Source organism: Barbus barbus (genome assembly GCF_936440315.1).
Source record: "Barbus barbus genome assembly, chromosome: 18".
Taxonomy (NCBI): Eukaryota; Metazoa; Chordata; class Actinopteri; order Cypriniformes; family Cyprinidae; genus Barbus; species Barbus barbus.
In genome coordinates this window covers 14,679,678-14,705,946 of record NC_136746.1, presented here as the reverse complement: position 1 = coordinate 14,705,946, position 26,269 = coordinate 14,679,678, and the positions used below count along the sequence as shown (strand labels likewise).

General features: G+C 36.6%; 1 protein-coding gene across 2 annotated transcripts in view; it reads right to left on the bottom strand.

Moving 5' to 3' along the window:
• LOC306884342 (bifunctional heparan sulfate N-deacetylase/N-sulfotransferase 2-like) overlaps positions 1–25,891 on the bottom strand; it is a 130,260-nt gene extending 104,369 nt beyond the window's left edge. Inside the window, exon 1 of one of the 2 annotated variants that reach the window (XM_079440124.1) lies at positions 25,715–25,891. The gene's annotated coding sequence lies outside the window, so the exon portion shown is untranslated. The remainder of the gene's footprint in view (positions 1–25,714) is intronic. The other variant, XM_079440123.1, reaches the window with a different exon arrangement.
• Between the last annotated feature and the right edge of the window lie 378 nt (positions 25,892–26,269).

The window sequence follows — 26,269 nt, the reverse complement described above, 5'->3', positions numbered from 1 at the left end:
TTGGTAAACGTGCACCAGCAGTACTTAACAGAACACCCGACCCGTTATCCGACAGCAGCACTAATTTAATGCTGTACCAGACCAGGGGTGCGTTTCCCAAAAGCCTTGTTAGCTAACTACAGCGGTATGTCCCATTGAACTTTATTGGTAATTAGGGCTGGGTATCGTTCAAAAATTTTCGATATCGATACTGATACCTTGAGTTCGATACCGGTTCGTGAACGATACTTTTTTCTATACCAATTTTACGAAATCAGTTTTAACAAGATTACATTATCTAAAAAAACTTTGGTTTTATTTTTTCAGCTTGTTGACATTTATACAGACTCAAAGACTCATCTCCTGAGCCACTGCACAAAGGAACAAAATATATCCAACACAATAAATCAGTGCAAATAATTTTAATAAAGCTCAAATAGTTCTCAGTTTACACTAGTGCGTGCTCGTTTTAAAGCCCATAGCTCAGACAGAATAATTTCTATTCATTTATTCTAAATTGTTAAAGACTTCAAGAAATTGAAAATCTTTATCCACTTTCATAAGTGGGTGTTTTATTTTCTTTCACCATATTGTTCACCATCACCTTATTGTTATTAAATTCTGTGTTGTCGTATGTCTAATTATTTGAATGCATAAAAACTAATTTATTCAAATTTATTCTTAAAATAGCCTTATGAAATGTTTTATTTTTCCTCAGAAATTCTGTGTTCTGTATCTGGTTTTCAAATGAAGGCATAAAACATTAATTTATTTTATCTTTTAAATGATTGAAAATCAAACTATTTATTTATTTTGGCAAACAAAAGTTTACTATTAAAATTAAAACATGGAAGAAATGTTGTGTGATCATTACTTTAAAAAATAAATAAATAAAATGTTAATAATTTTAATAGTAGCCTAGTAGCAGCATTATGTACACTATTGCTAAACAATATTAATATATTTCTGCCGCAGTGTCTTCCAAGTTAAACCAAACTTATTTTGACGGGTTGCCGTGAATACCTTTACAATTCTGTGTGTATATGATATGACGCTAGTTTTACTCAGATCAATTGGTAAAATGTTCATGGAGTGACTCTCAGAGCAGTTCTGGAGATGTTGTTCATGTGTTTATGTCCTCATTTAGTGAGTCGGCAGAAAGCACTGCGAGCCTCACGCGCGCTTCAGTCTGTGTGTGTAATAAACGAAACCGCGCGATACAGAGAGCAGACTGCTCCTTACGCTTTCGAACTGCTCTCGCGGATGTCAAACACTGATCAGTCAGTGCCTCACTGACGTTGATAAGATTAACCCCTTAGGTATCGAAATTTGGTACCAAACGACAAGGTGTTTTTCGATACTCGGTGGTATCGAGGCAATTCGGTCGGTGCCTAAAAAGTATCGAACTAGATACCCAGCCCTATTGGTAACAACGTAACTTGCAACCATAGTTGCTTTTGGGAAGCACACCCCAGAACCGTTTGACAAAGACAGCGAGTCGCGAGCCGAACCGCACCCGCATTAATCTACAACATCAGGTGGGCAACATTATTTTCTCATGTAACGCAAGTAATCAAACTAACATTAGGCAAAGTTGGTGCTTTGAAGAAAAACAGACACACAGTGCAACATGACAGTTAACAAAAAAAGATGAGAACGCGCATCCTTTCTGTAAACAATACAAAACTTCTAGCATCTTGTGATCACTCTGCCAGGCTTTTGAACAAATATGCATAGGCTAAATCACATCATGCACACGCTAATAATTCTTCATAAATAAAGAAAATAACATTCAAATATGAGTCTTTACTGTTAAATACGATTGCCGTTATTATTGAATTTCATTAGACCCAGTGTTGGATTACAAATTTATAAAATAATAAATCTAGGCTCCAATGTAACAGTATACACTGAAACATTGTGTTTTACATTTTACGGTAAAGATGATGACATTCTAAGAAGATCTGTTGGATTACAAGTTTATAAAGTGATAAATCTAGGTTCCAATGTAATAGTATATAAACTGAGACATTGTGTTTTACATTTTGAGGTAAAGATGATGACATTCTAAGAAGATCAAGTCAGGCACAGGGCTTGATGCTTACCTATTCCCCAAGGAGCACATGTGCTCCTAAGTCAAAAAATTTAGGAGCGCATTAAAAACATTTAGGGGCGCAATGCAAATTTTTCTAATTAGGTGTTTTAGCTTAATAAGGGGATACAAAGAGACATTTACAAGCACCATTATTTAATTTATCAGAATACAGAAAGTACACAAGGTTTTTAAATAATTTTACTTCAGACACTATTTAATAGGCTAATTATGTAATTAGTTATAATCCTATTAAACTGTGTCGGTATAAAATTTTCACAATAATCATTGAAGCTTTTGTCACGGTATATGTTTTTGTTTTTAAATCACAATATATAATTTCTAAGTGAAAAAAAGTGTTGTCGTCCTAACAGGTTAAATAACTTTATTAAAGATAATTTACTAAAAGACTTTTATAAAAAAAACATAAAAATATAAAGTAAACAAGTGTTTCAAGATTAGAGTGCAAAAGATTGTTCAAATGAACGAAAGAACAATAGGTAAGTAAGGTCCCATTTGTTAACATTAGTTAAAGCAGGTTAACATTAACTAAAAATGTGCAATAGCTAATTGTTGCAGTAGTTAATATTCTTTGTTAATGTTGATTAATAAAAAATACAACTATGTTAGTTAATGTTAGCTCCATTGAATTATATTAAGACAACTTTTGATTTTATAATGTATTATTAAAAGTTGAAATTAAGATAGCATTATTAATAAATGCAGTCATTGTTTTTTTCATGTTAACTAATGTAACTTGTGTTACTGAACAATATTAACGAATCAGTCGTTGATATATAGATAGGCCCACTGTGCTCTATTATAGATCAGTGGATGGGCCATGTTTAGGTTAGAAAAAATGTTTGAAAATAAATAGCTCATTAAGTCTTTAAGTAAGAATTATTTGAGGCTATTGTGAAGATTAAAGCGAATATAAATATCTAAATGACTGAGTGTGAAACATTATTTACACAGTTTTAGGAAAGTAGCGCAGCTGATTTGTTTACTGGGTTACCGGGGTAACGGCAGCGCCCTCTAGTGGCGAATGTGCGTCATTCAGCGCGCCTTCACTTTAACTCGCTCCACTTTTCTTCTCATCTGTGCTCATTTAAATTAAACCGTTGCCTTTTTAAAGTTCTAAAGTAATCATATGAGGCTGCATCGCAATTTTTCCATAAATAAACAGAATAAATTAATAAGTTTGTTATAGGCTACTGTATAAGTTAGGCTGTTTTGTATTCGCACTTGTGCTCCTAAATACATTTTCCAGTTCGCACACATCTATTTTTAGTCGCAAATGCGAGTGAAATGCTTGCACTGTCGAGCCCTGAGGCAGCCCAGGTGTCTGAGATATTAACCTTTTGTCTTTACAGGTGAATGCTCAAGGCACAGCTGTGCCTTTGTCTCTAGGATAATGTGAAGGTATGGGCGATACTGTCAGGCTGATTGGATTAGTACCTATGCATTTGAATGACACGGTTATGCTGATGAGGTCAGGGCTGGGAAATTCTGGTAATGGGTTGATCCCTGTACTGCATTTGCATGCTTTGTTTAGATAATCTCCACCTCTATGTATCCCTCCACCTTGAAAGGTATAAACTCTACTGTGCTGAGCTATAGTCAGACTTGGATGACTGCAGCGACACACAGCGAGCTCTCAATAAAGAGTAACTTCTGCTTGAAAGATATCCCAACATCTCCTGGTCTCTGCTTCGACAAGGAAAAAGTTTCCCACAGTTTTGGTGCCATGACCCAGATAGAGCTCCTCACCTGAATCCAGATTGAAACTTCAAGCTCAAAGATCTGACATCGTTCCAGTCTGAATCTTTCTGTACAACCAAGGCTTGGTGTCACTATCCAAAAGAACCTTTAAGACCAGTACAAATTTGTTATCCTCTGCGCCGTCAGAGAAGAGTTAACAGACAGCTGTAAGGTTTGGTTAACCAAGTTATCCTCTAAAAATTTAATTTTAGAGATGAAGGTTATCCTCTGTTCAGGCAGGGAAGATTAGCATTACATGCTAATATTTGTTATCCTCTGTTTCGGCAGGGAAGAATTGGTTATCCTCTGTTCAGGCAGGGAACATTAGCATTACGTGCTAATATTTGTTACACTCGGTTTCGGCAGGGAAGAATTGGTTATCCTCTGTTTCGGCAGGGAAGAATTGGTTATCCTCCGTTTCGGCAGGGAAGAATTGGTTATCCTCCGTTTCGGCAGGGAAGAATTGGTTATCCTCCGTTTCGGCAGGGAAGAATTGGTTATCCTCCGTTTCGGCAGGGAAGAATTGGTTATCCTCCGTTTCGGCAGGGAAGAATTGGTTATCCTCCGTTTCGGCAGGGAAGAATTGGTTATCCTCCGTTTCGGCAGGGAAGAATTGGTTATCCTCCCGTTTCAGCAGGGAAGAATTGGTTATCCTCCGTTTCGGCAGGGAAGAACTGGTTATCCTCTGTTCAGGCAGGGAAGAATAGCGTAAAGTGCTAGTAATTTGTGTTATCCTCTGCTTTCCCAGGGAAAGTTTACAATAGTTGATGTGTTAACAAGCGTACCCTCTTTTGAACAGAGAAGTTTTAGAGTTTTGATTGTGTGGTAACAAAGAAACTCAAAATGTTTAGAAAGAATGCTAGACTGATCCCCACAACTGAAAAAGGTGGTCTAGCGACTCCTTTGTGGTCAGATAGCGAATTCAAATCACTGTTAGGAGTGGAAATGAACCTAATAATCACTGAGAAAGTTAGGCAAGAACTAACTCAGAAATATGAGATCCATCCAGACAAGACTTGGTCTGTAGAAGAGTGTAAACAGGTACTAGCAGCATGTATTCGCAAGAACGACGTGAATGGCATTATCTGCTGCCATAGAGAATTTGGTTTAGTGCTAGCTACACAACAGTCTCAGCGTAATTCAGAGCTTGAGGAACAGAACAAAGAGCTCCGTGCTAGAGTATCCTCTCTGACTAAGAAATTGAACCGCAACAAAGCTTCAGCAAAAACTGATGTGGAAAAAGTTAGTCAGCCTGATAACAATTATCCTGATTACAAGCTTTCTTTGATGTACAGATGAACAGATGTAGCTATCTAATCAGTAACTGATGTGCCTGTAGATTCAGTGAAGGTATGTGGCGCTAGGAGAAGATCTCAGGGAATTGAGGGAATTGAAAGTGTTCCTCCCAACTCTACTGTTGTCCAAGTACAAACTATTGCCAAAACGCTAGGACCTAAAGATATAGAGAGACTATCCCAGAGCTTACCCTCAGCACACACAAATTTTTCTGAATTTAGAAGAGCATTGATCAGCAAAATGCGTCTCTACGACATGTCGTTGGCAGACGTCACAAATTCTAACTGAATCTGAATTCAACAGTTTTGAGTCTGCTGTTACTTCCGAATTACAACATGCCAGGAAAGGCGATTTGAGAGAGGGTGTTTTGAAAATTCTAAAGAATATCATGGGACCCAAAATAGACTGGTCCATAATCACTAACTGTGTGCAAAGGAAAAAAGAAACTGTGAGTGAATACACTGAAAGGTTTTGTCAGTCAGCTGTAATTTACAGTGGAATAGTTGTTGATCCTGAAAGTGTGCTAGATGACAAGGGACCCCCTAGTCCGCATCTGGTCAGATGGCCTTGTAGCTGAGTACAGAAAAGCCTTGCCAGAAGGCAAAGGCAACTAATGTGGAAAATTAGGACACTGGGAGAAAGAGTGTAGGAAGAAGTTGCGAGACAGTAGAAGAAATACTATGCATAATTCCGCTCCTCCTCAGCCCGCCCACAACCCTGAAGTAGTTCCGCCAGTGTACACTGAAACTTTAGGACAGCTCGCTCAGGCTCTTCTAAGAGTACAACAAAACAGGAAAAAAACTAATTGTTGGGGCTGTGAGTAGCTACCTTTCCCCTGTAATCCAACACCAGTTATGATCTATGTGTGGCTGTTCACGGAAAAGTGTGCGCAAGACACGACAGTTACAATATCATGATTATGTTTAAATAAGAAAAAGGAACATCTAATATAACCAAATTAGGCTACATTTATTTTCATATTAAATATTACAACACACCATTAGATATGACATTAAGCGCAACTTGAAACTAAATAATATAAAAACTAAAATATCTGTTCACAAAATAAAAACTAAACTAAAACTAACAAAAATATGAATGAAACCAATAAAAACTAAACTGAATTTTATAGCAAATTTGAAAACGATAAAAATAAAAAAAATTCTAAACTATAATAACCTTGCACTGTTGTCATGTGGCTGTGGATTTGCAACCCTCAATGCAAGCAAATTACTTGCATATGCGACTAAATTTTCATGCTAGGCAACTATATTTTCTCTATCGTTGGCCATTGGCTGCTAAATTGTTAGATTTCATTTGCCAGTGTTTGAGTTGGAGGCTAAGAATAAGGTTAGCACTTTTATATACTTTTGCTCGCCTACACTTGAACACTTTGATTTAGCCCTCAATAGTTTCATTCTCCGTATTTAAAGCTGATTATTCCTATTTTATTTCAATGGATGCACAGTGTATTTGACACTGTAAAGAGAACAGTGCTCTCAGCCTAGTCGGGTGCTACACACTACAGTTTACAGTGTCACGAAAAGAGAAAGAGCAAGAGTCTTCCATACCACACATTTATTATAAATGTAGTTATGCTTTCAGACCATGTATGATTGTATCTTAGTAAAAAGCCACGCAATTTTACGAAGATAAGCTGATTTGGTGGAATCATACAGGGTTGATTTGCTATGAGGATAATAACTGAAGGCCTAAGCTTACAAAAAACTATGGTTGGACATTAATTGGCAGTCATACTTTAGATTAGATTAGAAATCTTTATTGTCCACACATGTGGAAATTCATCTTCGGCCCCACAAAAACATACCACAAATACACTTGTCTTCACAGTCCAATACAACAGACACACCGAACATAGACACAAAATAAGTATATAGAAATTAGGCCAATAGCACTAAAACCACAAACAGATAATAATAACTAAATAATATTAACAAACAAACAACAGAAATTAATTACATAATATACATAGACCTGTTTATAAATCATTTATTTAATAAAGTAACAGCAGATGGTATAAAAGATTTCTTAAAGATATTTATTGTTGCTATGGGTACTCTGTATCGTCTGCCTGAAGGAAGTTTTTCAAATTCATGTTGGAGAGGATGGCTGGAGTCCTGAACTATTTGTGACTTTCCTCCTGGTCTGGTTTGTATACAGTTCCACCAGCTGCCTCTGGGAGTCTAATATGATCTTACTGGCTATATTAATAATCTTTGTGATTTTACTTCTAGCCCCCAGATTCCCATACCAACAGGTGATGTTATAAGAAATAATACTTTCCAGCAAACTGGTGTAGACCATACTCAGGATTCCCTTACTCACATTAAAACTAATTTAGTTTCCTCAAAAGAAACAATCTTTGGCTTGCCTTCTTGTAGATATAGTCTGTGTGCTCAATAAAATTTAAGATACAATCTACGATAATCCCTAGATATTTAAAACTGTTTACAATCTCAACATGTTGGCCCCAATTTATGATTGGCTGACATGTAGGTTGCCCTTCCCTAGTACTGATAACAAGTTCCTTGGTTTTAGAAGCATTTAGTGACAGAGCACTCTCCTCACACCATGCCACCAGGCGGTCTATATGCTCAAAGTAGGCCCTTTCTAACTCCCCCGTTCCTCTGACCATAAGACCAACCATAGCCATGTCATTGGCATACTTAAACTAAAATTACTTTCACAAATTTGCATTACATTTATATACATAGAAAACAATGCAGGTGATAACACACAACCTTGAGGGAGTCCAGTGTTCAGAATAACCTCGTCAGACATGGTACCCTGTACAGACTCTTTGAGGACAGTCAGCTAAGAAGTCCTTGATCCATAACACAAGGTGCCCATTGGTATCCAGTTTTAATAGCCGATCTAATAAAATGTCAATCCTGACAGTATTAAAAGCTGAACTAAAATCAATAAATAAAATTCTAGCAAAAGCGCCAGTATGCTGAATGTGCTTACTAATTGTACGCAGCAGAGTTAACGTAGCATCCTCAGTGCCTCTCTGTGCCTTATAAGCAAACTGCAGTTGGTCAGACAAATGGTTATTTGGCAAATGCCCTAACACATCCCTTTCCATGCATTTACACAGAATGCTGGTGAGGACAATAGGTCTGAAGTCATTAGGTAATACAGGGTTGCAGTTTTTAGGCACAGGGATGATTGTAGTTCTCTTCCATGAAAGTGGGACAGTGTGTGTGTCAAGCAAGATCTGAAAAACACCTTTAAGTTGGTAAACGCACCCTAAGACCATCCAGGCCAGGTGCTTTATGAGGGTTTACCCTAGCAAGACAACCAACCATCTCCTCCTCTGTAAGAATGATGGTATTCCAAACATAGCTACACACTTGGTCAGCCCTAACTGCATGTGAAACACTAGGTTTTTTTGTCAAACCTACTGTAAAACTGATTTAATTCATTTGCAAATGAACCAATATTTATGGGTAGGCTATGTTGCTTCTGGGTCTCTCTTCCCATCATATTGTTTAGACTGCTCCATGCTTTACGAGCATCCCCAGTAACAAACTGTTTCTCCATTTTCTCTCTATATTGCTGCCTGCAATTCACATCAAATACATTATTCAAACTATATTAAAAATAACTTCGATAAAGAGAGGAGAACAAAGAAAGAATTGTCTATTGAAGAAATGTCTATTGCTCAACATCAAGGTCATGGGTCATTCAATACCCGGAATAGACTGCAACTCAGTGTATGCTGAATGCATTAATGCAAATATAAATGGCATCTTCAGAGAATGAAAAAGTAATTTAATCTAAATCAATATAGAAAATACTGCAAAAGCAGTGAAAACCGTGAACAGAGAGCCCGACAGACAGACAGACAGAGACAAAACCAAGTTTTAAAAGAACCAGTTCCTTAGCACAATTGACCTATTGGTAAGACCCGCCCCCTTTGTTACTGTTGCGAACTCAGACAAACAAATGGATAAACCACTTGAATGGTGGACACAGAAGGACCATATGCCATATAAAAGATTTTAAAATAAATACTGTGGGTATTATTTTGGAAGCGAGGGTTTACAGATGACAACGCATGCGGGAGAAGTCTCCTGTTACATTGGTCACGATCATGGATGACAACATGCAGGACCAACACTGTTCATCCCAGGGTACGATTAAATTAAATTTACATTTGACCAGTTTAATATGAAGAGACAGTGAAATGTTGACCTTTGTTTATGTGTTTTTGCCCTATACTGTACAAGACGCGAGAACAGTCTGCTATTTAGGTTTGTACATTAGCATGGACTCCCTAACTTCAAAGTTAGCTAGTTTTAGCCAGAGATATCTTGCTAAAGCACAAGATGACATTAACGTTCCGCTTGAGCAGATGAAAATGGTAACTTAATGAGAGTATGACAACCAGAAAATGTTTTTGTCTTCATTGGGATTGGGGGTGAATGCTTAGGGACATTTTGCTCCGTTTTGTTTGGGTTTAGGAAATAGAATAAAATAAATTCCATGCCCATCCTCTCAGGATACCTGGAATCAGTGTACTGCAGGCACATCATTTTTCCGTTTTTGAAGCATTAAAAAACCCATAAAAACGATGCAAGCTTCAGATCTTCCAATGTTTCTCTATAGCGCTGAAACCGACAGATGTCTGAGTTCTGCTCCCCGTGCAACTAATACTCGACTGCCACTGGCTCATCTGCCTTCGAGGGGAGGGGCTTACCGATAAGTCAATTTAACTTGTCTTCATTTAATCATTTTATGCATTTGCAAAAGGACAACCTACAGAGAAAAAAAAAAACAACAAAAACAGTGCAGGAGTTCATGATTTCAAAAAAGCAGGCCATTATTTGTGTGAATACTAGTGAATGGGTTATTACAGGACTCTACAGTCAAGCATTTGATTCGTATTTGTGAGTGAATGTGAAAAATGATTTTGCTGCACTGTTGCAAGTGAGATTTAACATTACAGCAAAACTCAAAAACTTTAAAAAATCTATCATAAAACAATCTCCTTCCAATGTATTTTACTTTACACATTGTGAATGGCTCACTGTTTAAGGGGGAGGGGGGGTACAATGCTGTCTCATGCATTCAGAGTTGTTTACACTTTTAAACAGTTGGATTCTCATGCGAAACATGGACAAAGTTTCAAAAAGCAATTTGGACGTATAACAGAGTATTTCTGTGCCAAAAATCTCACTTCCGGGTTCGTACAAGTTTCAGAGAGTTTTTTTTCAATAGTTGTTCTTGCTGATGTAAACGACGGTGGAACTCCTTATATGGGCATTTCTCCCGGAAGAACGCGCCTGTGCACGTATCGACCAGAGCGAGAGCGTCCATCAACGCATTTCTTTTGGCAGCACTGCACACGACTCCCTCGGGAAGAATCTCTCTAAAGTGTGTTTTTGGTTGTAAGGGAAAGATAACCTTGTTCAGCTTCCCAAAATAACCCGCCGTTACGTGAAGAGTGGATATAGTTTGTTTTTCCGGGGCAGCAATGGAGTTTCTCAAGTGTTTTGTTGACGAACGTTTTATAAACAAGGCCCAGTTCGATGCTGGATTTGCACATCGTTTAATACTGAAAGATGGAGCAGGCCCAGCTATAAAAGATCCCGGTCATGATTCAGAACTATGCTAAAACTAAATACTTTTTGGAGATATGAAGGATGCAGTACTACTCTATAGGCACTCTAGATTAATATGAGATTGGCTGAAACTGTTAGGTCCCCTTTAAAGGCTGTTCCTGTATTCTGCCTGTGCTTCCTCAGTTGTTGGTCAGTGTAAACATGCACAAATGCTTCTGGCTGTTCGGTGTTATTTTTATTTTTTTACAGCATCTCCTGCCACTAGAGAGGGAATGTGGAGTCAAAAATAGCTTACTTCTTACAGTTTGCTTTTTAAAAACAAGTTACCTTTCTACATGTTTTTAAAATCAAAAATGTGTCCTTTACGTACGCTTTGATGTTAAAATAGAATGTAGTGTGTGAACATTAATTAGGTCATGCAGACTTGAATGTTTAACCTTTTAGGAGCGTTCAATCAAGTAGCTTAATTAATATTCATGAACCATGCCCTCATAATAGAAGGATTCTTCTATTCTCATTTGATTAGCACACACTTAAGAGCGTATTCTTTTCAAACAAAGTGTACACGTAATTAATATTCATGAACAAACCTTAGCCAAACTCATAAATTATAGCATACAATTAATCTGAAAAAGTGGAAAAAATAAACAATTTATAAGCTACACAATATCACACAAGTACTGTTTATGTCCAAATCCCACAAGTGCAAATGTGATTTTATATTACATTTCAGTAAACAAGAAGTTAATATTGTGCTATATGTTAAACACAATATTGTTTGTTTTTTGCTCAATTTTGCCAACAAAAATAAGACTCATTAAGCCACAGAAGAATTGTTGTGCGTCTGAGCAACACAGTGGTTTAGATTCTGAATCAATCAGCATTTTCAAATCGTGTGAAATAGTGTTTATTTAAAACGAATAAACAAAATATTAAAGGGATAGTTCACCAATAAATAAATAAATAAAATTCTGTCATCAATTACTCACCCTCATGTCCTTTCAAACCTGAATGACTTCCTCTCTTTTGCACAACATGAAAGACTTGTTAAAGCTGACTTGGTTATCAGTGACTTTCATTACATGAACAAAAAATACTGAGATGCTTCTCAAATTACCTTCTTTTATGTTCCATAGTTTATGTTAGGCCGTTGTAGCCTAAACATTTATGCGTAATAAATTTTATGTTGAATCAAATCAAATTTCTTTCTACAGCTACTATGTCTACTTGATACTTTCTCATTGAATGCATTAATAGCTTTAAATAATCTTCTGTGGGTATTTTCACAGCAAAATGTTTTTGCAATTAATTACATTAATCACCACTCCCTATAATTAATGAAACATTTTAATCGACTGACAGCCCTAATTTAAACATTAACACATTACTTCCACCAGTAACTAATACAATTTACTGTATTACGATGTAGATCACAGACCATTAGATAAAATGCATTCAAATATTTATGTTTGTGATATTTTAGACAAAAATATTCATATTAAAATGTTCACAAACTACTGATCTGTTACATAATGAAGAATTATTTGAGTTATAATGAAGTGTTAACAATGATCAGACCCATCTAGCCTGCTTATAAGGATAAGTTAGGCTACTTAACACATCATGTAGTGAGAATATCTGGATTTTATGGCATTTCTTTAATCAGTACTTGCCATTGCATACGTTATATTGTGACATCAACATTACACTCTTTAAAAACTTTGACTGTTCCCATAAAAATAATTACACTTGGGGGGCATGAGTGCTCTTAAACAAGAATGTTAGTGCAGAGCCTTGTATCAAAGATTTGAGAATATGACACTTCGCAAGCAGTCTGTCTTTAATGAGGCTAAATGAAGTCAACAGATCCATTCTCAAATTGCTGAATACAACAAAAACTGTTTAAAAACATTTACAGTAATCCAGGCATTTTACAGTCATCTTTATGTGTTGGTAAGCAATTACCATTAAAAAAATATCCAGCCAGTGCAAATTTATTTACAAGGAGGTACCTGAGAAGTCTCTCTGTCTTAAGGAGGTAAGCCACCTGCTCTTAATACATGTTCCCTTAACATTCATTCAAAGCCCAAACGGTGAATTAAGAGGTTCCTTTATGTACAGAAAAAAAGGAGTCAAATTTTTTTCTCTGGGATTTCAAGCAAGCACATTACAGCTCAAAATCAGACTGAAAAACAAAACTGCTCAACGTCTTGTTAACAACTAGTATGCACTTTTTTTTAAACTAGCATTAAGACAGGTCTGGGTACTGATTACACAAGGAATCAAACCAAATCAGACAATCTTGTTTACTGTGTGGGATCATGCTGCAGTTGCTCCAAAATGTCTAAGTGTGTTCCTAATGTCACATACACTAGAGACTGTGGAGGCATAGTGTCATAAACTTCCCACGTCAGCACAGCTTGCCACCCGTCTATAAATGTAGAAACTAAGTTAAACATTTGTTGCAAAAACACAGAAAAATGAAGTAAAAAATTTAATTAAATTAAAAGCCCTATTGCTCTGTCAGCTTCACCATGCAAAAACATACTTGCAACAATGCACTGATGAATCAAGCCCTAGAAATGCCCATAACATCTAATGATTTATATTGACAAAACACCTGACATATGCATTCAAAACCAGTGCAAATCTAATAACATCCATGTGACGTTCACTAAATATTGATTTCAAATCTAGAAAAAAACCCCACCACTTTTTACTTTAAAGTCTGTGTAAAGTGATATTAAAATATGTGTTCTGAGTTTGTCACACAACAGAAAAGTGTGTTATTAACCACCTAGGCAAATTTGAATGAAAAAAACCCCCACCTAGTAACTAAAATAAGTTATCAAAATCGTTGAAAACGCTGGGGGCGTGTCCACTATCAGCGCTGAAACCACACCCACTCTTGGGAAAGCGGCAGCTTCTCTCAACTGTCAAATACGCTACAATCTGTATGGATGCTACTGATACTACCTCTAGTAGCTTAATTGGATTTATACAGCCATACATGTTTGAGCGTGCAAGTTCATTATTTATTTGGAGACGTGTAAAAAATGTTCCCTGTGGCACTTAATTTTTCCCTTCTGAGGACCTCAAACATCCAAGAGATTACCCCACTGACCCATTTCATTCAACCTAAAATAAAAATCATTCAGCGGTCTCAACAAAACAAATAAAACCACAGAAAAATACCCAGGTAGTGACAAGAGTCTGTCGAATCATCTAGTGGGATGACTAAGGTACTGTTGCCAAGCTGTACAGCAAAATGTTCTTTAATATCTGACGCAAGACTTAATGGTGTTATTGCAGAAATTACAAACCCACTCTACTGTCATTATGCCTTTGAGAAAAGTAATTAACCTGAGATTGCTCCAGGTGGACTATCCCAGCAATTGTTACACTACATGTCACTTTGCCAAACTAGCATCTGCTAAACAACAAAGCAAACAGCTAATACAGTCTGATCACAAATATAAAATTAAAAAAAATCCTTAATACAATAAACAATTAAGAAGTATTTCATCATCGGTGGTTTGGATTCTTTTGGAAGCATGTTTGCAGAGCTTATATTCAGGTCACCTGCACTCCTGTGATATAACTTTAACATCACATTTTCATTTTCCATCCAAGTCAACAAAGAAAGTGAGAATAGCATTGTTACACATGCATAGGCATCTTTGACCATTCTATCGCGTCTCACAAATTTTTTAGGATGCCGTGTCAGCTTCAAGTAGAGCTGCACGATTCTGGTTAAATTGTGAATCACGATTTTTTTGTCTCAAATTGAGATCACGATATTCCCATGATTCTGAACATAAATTAACGCATAATTTACAAAAGGCTGAGACAAAATATTAATTGCTGCAGCCAGTTTAAAAGTGTTTAATTAATTTTTAATATATACAATATTTAAAATAATATATTTAACTAAACCAATTTAATATTAAAATGATGAAAAATTTGTTTGAATGAATGATTCAATGGCTCACTCAAATACTTCACTTGTTTCCTTACTGGATGAATCAGCATTTTTGAACAAATCTCTTGAATGAATGATTCTATAAATACATTTTTAACAGTCACTTGTCTCCACCTAGTGGCCAAACAGTGTAACCTACACAAACGTTATTTGAAGCGCAAATTACTTTTAAAAGGTGATTTGCTCTATTTTGATCGCTACTATAGACATCAATGTTTATATCCAAACTATAAACTTTCATCCCAGTATATCTGTGATAATATGAATGAATTCTAAGACAAATAATACTGTGTAGTTGAGAGAAACTGTTTGTAAAGCTGTTTCTTACCTACATGATAACGGCTCTCTCTGTGCTAGCGGCAGCACGAACGCAGATTTGAATGTTCCGGTAAGGTTTTTTTCAAAGGTTTAATAGACACGGGCGAATCGTTGACATTGAGAAATGAGATCACGTGGGTGTTTGAATCGAGATCGCAATCTTTTAAAGATTAATCGTGCAGCTCTAGCTTCAGGTTAAAATATTAAACTGTGTTTATTAGAGAAAATGTCTTACAGCAAGCATATCCTGAAGAAAACTGAAGTGTGCTCCTAATTAGGGCTGTGCGATTTGGGGAAAAATATCAAATTGCGATTTTTGTGACAGATATTGCGATTGTGATTTGCGATTTTAAATTTGCAAAGTCAAGCTTCAGCTCAATATTGTCAATAATGTGCAGCACAGTATGAGTATCGTTACCCTGCTGAAAAAACAAAACAAAAAAACAATAGAAACCATCACAGAAATTTCCATAAAAAACGTTACAAAATTTCTTTGTGTTTTGGGCATTATTCCAATAGGAATTACTGTTGTTCTATTGGTTGCCATCTGCTAGATTACATCCCACCAATAGAATGCATCAAATACCAGTAGACACCATTATAGTTTACATTAAAACCAATACAATTCCCATTATAACCAATAAATCCATTACATTTTCTATTGTGTTTTGGGAGGGGTTCTACATTTTTTTTTTTCTGCAGGGAAGTTTATAATGGTATTACTACTTTTACAGAATTACTGAATTTCACAGGAAAGATGCGTTTATTTTTTATAAATAACTATTTCTTTAGTCAATTATTAAAGTATTACATGTTACACGGGCTGATTTATTCATTTTTAAGTATTTGGGATTTTAAGAACAAGTGGGAAATGTGCTGAATGTTTAATTTCATCCAAGTGAAATTGGCAAGTAGTTATTTACATTCGTTTTAAACGCGGAGCCAGGCGCGAGTTGACACAGGTTGCGCACGTGCGTCAGGCCTCGTCCATATTGCCAGATGCGCTCGTGAGAGGCTTGCGGAGCAGAACCAGGCGAGAGACCGCGAGTATAAAACAGTATTAGGACTAGGAGACAGGCTGCGTGAAAACGGCTCGTCCGTGAAACGCGGGAGACGCGCAGCGTGGGGCAGAGCGGAGCGAGTATGAGAAGCATTCAGAGACACGGGCTGTGTGTGCGGTCTTCTGATTTAGCGAACAAACTTATTTGAGATTAATCTGTTGGGGAGATAAAAGGTGTAAGATAAGGTTCATGTAGCCTACTAATAAAAACCTCTAAAAATGTGTTATCTTATTCTCCAGTACTGAAAGCAGAACCGATAAGGGATCTCTTGATATGCGTTGTGATGCAGCTCTTGCAAATTACCTTTTTTGTTCGTTGTCTGTCATTTCAAAGCTGAAGTTACATACGTTTTTCTTTGGTTTTAATTTGCCTAACTTTCGATCTGACCCTTTTTAAATGGTGGGCGTTTAGGTAGTTGGCTATAGAGCAGTGCTGATCGGGGAGAATGGAGGTGTGCTCACTCTATTGGTTAAGACTGCCACTCAAAGCTGGCAGTCATGCATATGCTCTGGAACAGAGTAATAATCGCATCCACATCACAGGCTTTACGATTAGCAAATCGCAACGTCTCAAATACTCCTAATTATCTTTTTTATTGTGGGAAAAAAAAAAACATTAGTGGCACAAGTGCACTTACACAAAAGCGATTCACATACTGCTAAAGAAGAATCGGTACTGAGAGTTTTTAGTAGTCTGAACAAATCTACCTGAAGGACACTTCCAGTAATTCAGCAAGATTCCTATTTTCTACAGTGCTTTGAGGAAGGCTTTTTAGGTATTTGGAAGCCATCAAATTCAAGGTTGTGCACGGCACTGCAATGGAAAAATGACTAAGGAATTACAGAGGCCGTGCTTGCAGTCCAACTGCCACAAAAAAACAAAAAACAAACTAAAACACCAACCAGAACACAGGCAACCTAAAATTTGGCGTGGTGCTCTTATTTAGCCATAGGAACTCAAAATATATTTTGAAATACAACCACAGTTCTGTATGTGTCAAGGATTCAGGCTCTTCTGAAAATGTGAAGCAACAGCAAACGCTTATCGATTTCTTTCCTTTGAAGACCCTATAGACATAAGTATCACTTTAAAGAGGAAAGCATCCCCAAAATGCTGAGCGTGTGTGAAGTCTGAATAATAACAGTCAGGAAAAGTGCACAGCAATTGATTTAACTCTTGAAACATTATCCAGAATCAAACGAAGCCTTACAGAAATAAAGTGTGGAAAATGAATCCGTCAGCAGGCATACAAACCCAGATGCAAAAAGGAAGAAAACAATCCATGGGATTGTGTTACCCATTGGCAGAAGACTAGAAAACACTACCCTTATCAACATGTTAGCGAGAAGCTTAACCTGCCATGTGATGTCTATATTGAGAGTCCAAAATCACAGTGATATCAAGTCAGAGTTTCCAAAATGAAGGTGCATTTAAGAAATCCAATGGGAAACTGTTTTTGAAATGTACATGCTGAATGAATACAAAACTATAATTGAATTAAAAATGAAAACTTTAAAATTTTCAAAAACCTATAGATAAGATTAATAAAGAAAAAGGTAATCTAAACAAGCTCAAATGCTGAAAGCGTTTCTCAACCACATTTGTGAGCATCTGTACGACAAAAATTAAACTACGTTTTCGTTCCAATTGCGAAATTGTGATGCACACGTGTATCATTTTGCAATGGTGATATTCCTAACAGACACCCACTCAGAAAAAAGGCCAAAGATCAAAATTTTGAAATGCATTAAAACGCACAACAACTACAAAGACGTACACAGACATCTGAATCAGGACAAGCAGATGAGGAGTAAAACATGAAATGCAACTGCCTCACTGAATTTTACTGCAATTAAATGTTTAATAGACTTCTCAGAGGAACACGATGTTGAATTGAAGCGAGAAGTTTAGTGCATTCAAATCAGTTCAGCTATTGCTTGATTGCTCAAACTCAATGATTGAGGTAGAATGTCAAGAATGTTTAATGCCTTGGTGTTCTTGGCAGTAAATGCGCACAGCCAAACAACACATCAAGACCCTTTCACTGAGGTAAACGTGGTCAAAGAGACATTTTGAAAACCTTTTACAAACTTTCATTTGAAAGATGGACAAACAGACTACCTCTTCAAGCAAAGCATGAGGACTGGAGTGAGAGAGCGGTTTCATCTTGAAAGAGTAGAAGCGCTGCTCTTTGTAGCAGCCACTGTGTACAAGAGCTCTTGATGGGAAGGCAGAAAAACCCTGAAGAGATTAGAACAACTAATCTTCCGCTGCTCCTTCAAAAATGTTGTTTTTCTGAGTCCTTTGATCTCTCATTTACAGATAATTGAATCAATCTACCATTTCTTTAACCTAAGGGGTAAAAGCATTCGAGAGGTGCACTACCCACCCCTTTCGTCTGTGTTGACTGATTATTACTGATCTGCGGCAGACTTTCATTAGCATGCATTTCAGATGGGACTCTAGTGGGGACGATGATACACATTTATATACATATCAGATTATTTGTTATGGTATTAGTCTGGATATTCACAATTTCTAAAAAAATCCACAACATACAGTGCTGACAGGATGGAAGTGCTATAGGTAGTGACACTTTCCTGTTTTTTTTTTCCCTCACATGTGTGATAAGATTGGATAGCGGCATGCACAGGATGGATCACTTGAACAAGCTGCTGCACAGCACAGTGCAGGCCACTAAACCAGTGTGACCCATTTGACTTCTTCTGTGAATGTTCTACTTTAAAGCAAGCCTTATGGAGGAAGTCAAACATCTCCAACAGCTGGACAGCCTGACATTCAGAACAGATGGAGAAATCTGACCTTGTTTGCCTTAAGATTTTCCAAGAGAGGACTTAAATCATTAAGAGCCTGATGAAAAGAAAACAATATTTGTTAATGAAAAAAATTATAATAATCACTTGAAGCACAGTACCAACTCAGTAGTGATCATCTAATCATCACTCTTAAAAATAAAGATTCTTTGTTGGAATATATGCTTCTAGAAAGAACCTTTGACATTTATGCAACCTTTAAAAATACATTTCACAGCAATTTTTGTTCTTTGTTTGCTTTCTGATGTTTTCTGTTAATTACCTATACTCTGCTGCAGTTTAGTAATGAACTGAATACTTTTACACTTCTCATAATAACATACAATGACTTTGACGTTGTTTTGTGCCACTGCTTTGGCAAAGAATCTGTCAAATGAACTAAAAGTGAAAGCACAATATGATTCAAAGCACTGCATGCTTTAAAGCTGCAAACTCCATCTCTCCATATGCTGTGAGTTGAATGTACATTTGGGAATGCAACAGGCACCAGTTACGCATTACTTTCACATTCGCATAATTTCCAACATTTTTGTGGACAGATAATTACAGTATTTCACCAGTTTTGTGATGAGACACTTGTAAACCTCTGTTCACTGAAACAGCAGGTTTCTGCCAATATAACAACTCAAGGGATTACCTTTTTCAAGTAAAGAAATTAATAGAAAAGTACTGTAATTTTCCTATCATACAGTAAAATATAATATAGATATAAAATATTCATCATTTCTAATTTACATTTTCCAGTTTATTATATCCAGTTATTATTACCATTATTAGGTTTTCTTTTAAAACACCAATATGAATATAATTTAGATACTATCACAACTACAAAAAGTTTCAGTCCACTTTAAAGTCCAGGTACAATTCAAGTCAATGCAAAGATTTTTACTTTGTTCCATTTAGACACTAAAAATGGTTTGCATCTCTTAATTTTGAACTCTCAAAGAGCACTAGGTCTGGGTCTACAACATCTAAGCAAAAAATAAATGGTAACACTTTACAATAAGGTTTATTAGTTAACAACATTAGTTAACATGAACTAAGAGTGAACAATACTTCTACAGCATTTATTCATCTGTTAATGTTAATTTCAGCATTTACTAATGCATTATTTAAATCACAAGTGGTGTTTGTTAACATTAGTTAATGCACTGTGAACTAACATGAATAAACAATGAACAACTGTATTTTCATTAACTAACATTAACAAAGATTAATAGTGTAATAAATGCATTGTTCATTGTTTGCTCATGTTAGTTAATACATTAACTAATGTTAACAAATGACACCTTATTGTAAAGTGTTACCAAATAAATAAATATCTGAAACCTTTATTTTTAAGAGTGATATGTAAAGTCAGAATATTGTAATTAGTTCTACATTTAACATTGTGTGAAGTTGATTTGACTCCTTATAGCACTCTAAAGCAGAAAACTGTCAAATTCAAAAGGTATCCCAGGCGATCAATAATATTCCATAGATCCTAAATAAGAATGATTCAATATCTGATACTTATGTAAAGCTCATGCATGTATGCCAGATCACTTTAATCTTAGGAGAAACTATTTGAACCAAAAAACAATAAAAGAAACCTCACAATAAATGACACACTGTAATGTTTTCTGGTAGTGATATAACCACCAGAGACAGACCGTATGGAGATCACCTCTCTGACAAAGGCTTCTCTCCAGAAGGGCAGCTTGATAATGTGTGTTCAGCACAAGCAATTCAGAAGGGCCTTCCTGATAATCAAGTTTAAATGAAACGCCACACAACCCCCTCACCTGTGAATCAGCACCAGGAGAATGAGGCTTACATTCAGGAGAGGAGAATTGTGCTTACCCTGCACGGCTATTCAATTAGTCACACCCAATCTTATCCCTGGAGAAACTTAAAAAAAAAAAATAAACAGACCGAAAGGCGATTTTTTTGTAATCCGCAGCTGTGCGGAGAGATAGATCGAGTTAGAAAAAGACATAATATCTTGTGGCATGTAGAAAGAATCCATCTAATGGAGTTCAAACCAGGTGAGATTTGCTGGCAAATGGCAGATAAACAGAAATACATAAGGGGAAACTGGGGGGGGTGGACATGGAACTGCTGTATGTTTTTGAGAGGTGTGCAAACAGGTGAAGAGAAATGAGATCTAAAAAAAAAGCACGTAGCCTAAAAACAGCCTCTCAAAAGGTCAGATTAATCTAACAAATCCATGTTTATATTGTAACTATAAATAATAGCTATATCCAAAAGAATCCTTAATAGACTTCAACATGATCACTTATCTTAGTCTACGCCTGTGAAAAGAGCCACATACTCTCAGTAACCATTCATAATTCATCATCCACTGGATAAAAAAGGATTGCTCTCTTCAATGCCATAACCTGTGAAGATAACACAAAGCTAATTGAAGTCCCACAGGCTTACAGATGAAGGATGGTTATATCTCTGCTGGGCTGGCAATCAGCTCAGAACTGATCTGATATTAAACTAACATGCCATTAATACTTGCACCTCTTGACCCCTGCCATGCAACGATCCCTGCAGCACCCCTTTTTATTAGTAACAAGAGCTATTTAGGCTCAGCATACTGATCTGTTGTTAAAGACCAGAGAAAGACTGGATGATCGTTCGTTTGCCTCTGCCTCTTGACTCAGTGAAGTGAGGGCTAAAAGAGGCTCTGCATGGGTACATGAAGCAGACTATTTCAGCAGACTGCTCTGGGCTTGTTCTCAGGACTTCAGTCGGCACACCCGATCAAAGCTACAACAAAAGTATTTCAAATGTACTAAACTGACAACTTGAGACTGCGAGTAAACATCTTTGTAGCTTGAAATGTTAAAAAAAATGAAAATCTCTACACTGAAAAATATTTGGTGAAGAAAATGTTTCACTCAGAAATTGCCAGTAAATTTCACAAACAATTACAGAGACATTGCAACTAATATTAAACATGAAACTTTTGACACTGTTCTTAAGCTTGGGTCTAAAGCCCTACTTTTAACTAGGGGTGCTCTGATTGATCGTCTACTGATCACTATCGGCCGATAATCGCTTCGGGATGTTTGATCGGTGGTCTGTATAAAGGCCGATCTCAAGCTGATGATGCGCCAGCTGTCAGAGGTTTGGCATTTTGGCAGTTGCGGTCTGGCAGTGCGCTCCATGAGTAGTCTGCAGCAATCATTTCCACACCGAGTTTGCTGCACACGCTGAATTAAAGTGACAGTGCATCGTCTGCGGTAAATATGAAAACGAAAATGTAGTAATTACAACAGAAATACATATAATTAAAGTCTACTGTGTTTCACAGTCAACACATATGGCTTGTTGGCTAGTTTTAAAGGAAGAGAGTACTTTTAGATAAAAAAAAGGCAATAATAGACTCGTGGAGGTAGGAAAACAAAGTTCTTTATAAACCACAGGATTGCTTGTAATAAAGATTTAAATGCAAAAGAAAAGGCAGTAGAGCTGACTGTTTCTGTTAGTGGTAAGTTTTAATTCAGAATGTTTGTGATAACGTAAGAAAAGTAGTTGAAATGTTTTGGCACTTGCTTGAGCAAATGTGTTGTGCTGAGTGTAAGCTATTGTGCAACAATTGCAGGAGTGTTAAAACAAATGCACTGCATGATCGAACATTTAGGTGAGATAAATATATATTTTTGAAAAATCTCAAAAAAAAAAAAATGCTCCCCTTAAAAAAGAAATGCTTCCACTAAAACAAGGAATCCCCTCTCACAAGTCTCCTATAAGAGGGAAATTCCCCCCATTTTCAAAAATGAAATTCAGGCCCTGAATAAATGTGTACAAATCCTGATTGGCGTATTACTATAAATAATTCTAAATGATAAAAAGAAGGTTTTAAAAAGATCGGTATCAGTGATCGGATGATACTGCATTCTGTGATTCTATTTCAAGTCTGAAAATAGAATCACAGAATTTGTGATTTCTGTTTTTTGTTTTAATTTAAACTTTAAAAAAATAATTTTTACAGTGCACTGTGGCCTCAGTTAATTTCATTCCAACATTGAAACACTTCTTTCAACACAGTCAGTTCAGGAAAAGAAAAACAAAACATGATTCATATTATTACTGGTGTTGTCATTGCTATTATTACTTCTGCTGTCCTCATGACTATTGGTTTGGAGAAGAACTCTTCATCTCCTCAAGCATTCCTTGAGTGCTTCCTTCATTGCATGGCTCGATCAAGCTGCAGAATTCCCTCCATGTCGACATCCCTCTCTGATTTCTGAGTGCTGCACAGGACCTGACTCAGCTCCCTGAAGATTAAACGGACTAAAAAAAAATCAGATCCCCTATATTCTGTTCTGGTCTTTAGTGGAAAGTGACAGTAGACTCAGTGGAGCAAAAAAAAAAAAAGCAATGTTCGCATTATCTATGCAAAAAAAGGTTGCATTTCATAAATACAACAAGGCTTTTATCTAACACTAACATGACAATATGTTCATGCAATTATAAAGTTACAGACCTAGGTTGTACATTCAGTTAAAACGGTCTTTCCAAAGGTCATTCTGAACTAGTGAGTGAGTAATACTATATGCATGCAATTAAGATACAGGAGTGAAATTAATACCAGCTTTAGGGAGATGAGACTAAAGAAAAGAGCCTGGTCATTTGAAGTCATTAATCTAATGGGATTCTGGGTTCTTCTCCGGCTCTATTGAAACATAATCCAAGTCTCGTCCCACTTTCCGTTACACCCAAAAAAAAAAAAAAGTCTCAGCATGAGAGCCACCCCAGGCCCAACACTCATTTGCAAATTATCTCAGAAATTTATAATGTTCTTGGGACAGAACCAAACTCATCTTCAACACACAATTCAAAGCTAACTGGGTCATAGACTTGGGGACAGAGCGAACTGAGTTACGGGTGATGTCATGGCATATATTTGTCCTGTTTTAAAACTTTTACACCACAGTCTGTACAAGAAACAGAAAGAGAAAAGAGGACAAACAAAAGCTCAAGAGACAAGTGTAAAATCAAGCTTTTTACAGCCATTATTAGACCAATTTATCTGTGAGACTTCAATATAATAGTTACAGAAGGCCTCGAGATGGAGAAAATCATTATATGATCATTAATAAAATACCTCAAAATAATACATGGGCAAAAAAGGACAACCCAAGGATTGTGTTAAGTTTGAAAGCAATTTGATAATCCAAGTATTACTGAATCACAAGTCACTGAGATAAATTTCACGTGTTATCCAATCTCAATAATTATTCAAAATAACATATATTAATAATGAAAACTTATATAGTATAATTGAACTTCCTTTTTATTACAATTCAATAAACAAGCGTAATGCATTATACAGATATATTACATATCACGCAACAAAAACAAAAGCTTAAGTGACAATGGTTATAAAAAGCTTGACTACTGGATCTACGAGTTTTCAATCAAAAATTGCCTCAGGATGAAGTAAATCATTTTAGGATCATTCATAAAAATGTCTCAAAATTCCTTGTGGGCTAAAAAGGACAAGCCAAGGAATGTGTTAAGTTTGAAAGCTACTTGAGTATCACTGAATCACTTCAGTTACTGAGATACATTTAATTTGTTATCCATTTTTAATTATTAAACATACATAAAATGCTAAATATTACTTAAAATCTGTTACTTATTCAATATTCAAAGAGCATAATATGCGGCACAGACGTACAAGGGTTGTTTTGGAAAGCTGAGCCGTCCTATGACATGTTATACATCCAAAATTGTTTTAAACGGCATTCTGCAAATTCTTACGTAACTAGCATTCACAGCATTAAAAAAAACATCAAGTATTTTTGCACTTTTGAAATTTCCTAAAAAGCTATTAAAATTACACATGCACATACATTTTAAACTCAAATCTTGGTCATAAAAATGGACACGTTATGCGTCAACTCACAAACAGAGTATATTTCTTAACGCAAGTCCCAACTATGTTCAAAAATACCAAAACAACCCGTCATGCAGGCACAAAACAGTTCAAAGTACTACAAATCCGAGAGCATATTCTGTTAACGTTCAGCTAGAGCAACACGCACTGAATTATTATTTTAAAGATATTTTCCAAAACAACACAGCTGTGCAACTGCAGGCTGACACACGAGATATTCTCGCCTCACCTTTAAAAGAGAACAGAGCATTGACTGAAGCCCATACAAAATTCATTACTGCCCAAAACGAGTCTCTATGGCATGAGCTGGCAGAGCAGCTCGGATTTTCTATGGACTGCGTAAAGGTGCTAATGCAGACTCAATCTGCCCATAAAGTCTTACAGAAACCGATGCATTTAAAAGCAACAAGCATCCCGCTTTGCTTTTGTCCCAAGCGGCTCTGAAACTCAGACTTAACGTACATACGCTCTCACACACACACACACACTTTGACCCTGTTACTGCACATTAAGGCTGTGTAAAGAGCAAGAATGCGCTGATTTGTGTATGTATTTCTATACTAGCATTACCTAAACACTTGCTGGATGTGTAGATAAAAATCAGTGACTATTCAAAACTTCCACTAAACTGCAAAACTCAACTCCACCGCGGCTCAAACAGTCTCTACGGCGGCTAGACGAAGTCTTTATACAAACAGCTGAGCTTGGAGAGAGGTAAAGGTCACGGTTTTTAAAATATAGAAGTGTATTTGAAAACTAAAATGGGTTTTAAATTAAAACACTTTGAGAAGTCGCTCCTCTGATTTTCCTCGGAACGAGGTTAGCGCGGCTAGCCGTAGCATTTCGTCAGTTCTGAAGAGGCAAAACCGCACTTGTTTTGAAGAAAACACAACACGTGACTCACCCATATAGTTTTCTTTGATACAGCTATCCGTAAGGGATCCGCAAAGGTTTCATAAGTTTATAAATGAGAGGTGAACTCAAACTCTCGTTGACAGCATCACTCTCTGAGCCGCCATCTTCACTCGGCTGTGATGCTGCTGTTGGCTCGAGGCGCTCTACCTACAGAAAACTCTGGAACGAACCAAATCAATCCGACCGATGGGGGAAACCTCCCTCTACTCACAATTTCACGTGACACCAGCTGAAAGTATTTTTAAAAGTGAAGTTTAAGTTGAATGTATTAAAATCTTTTACCTGAAATTTTGGAGTTATTAGAACAAAATACATGTTAAAATACTTTAAGGGACACATTTGTTGCATTAAAACCCCCGCACTGTGGTCAAATTCGAAAGACTTGTTTCCACAGAGTGCACCTCCGAGCATTATTATTTTTTTCTCAGGTAGGGGCCCAAACAAGACCGGTGTGAGATTATCGTGCATTATCTTTACACATTAGTGTTTTTAAAGTACACCCTACATGATTTTTCTGTAAAGTGGTTTGTGCACGCTGTTTACT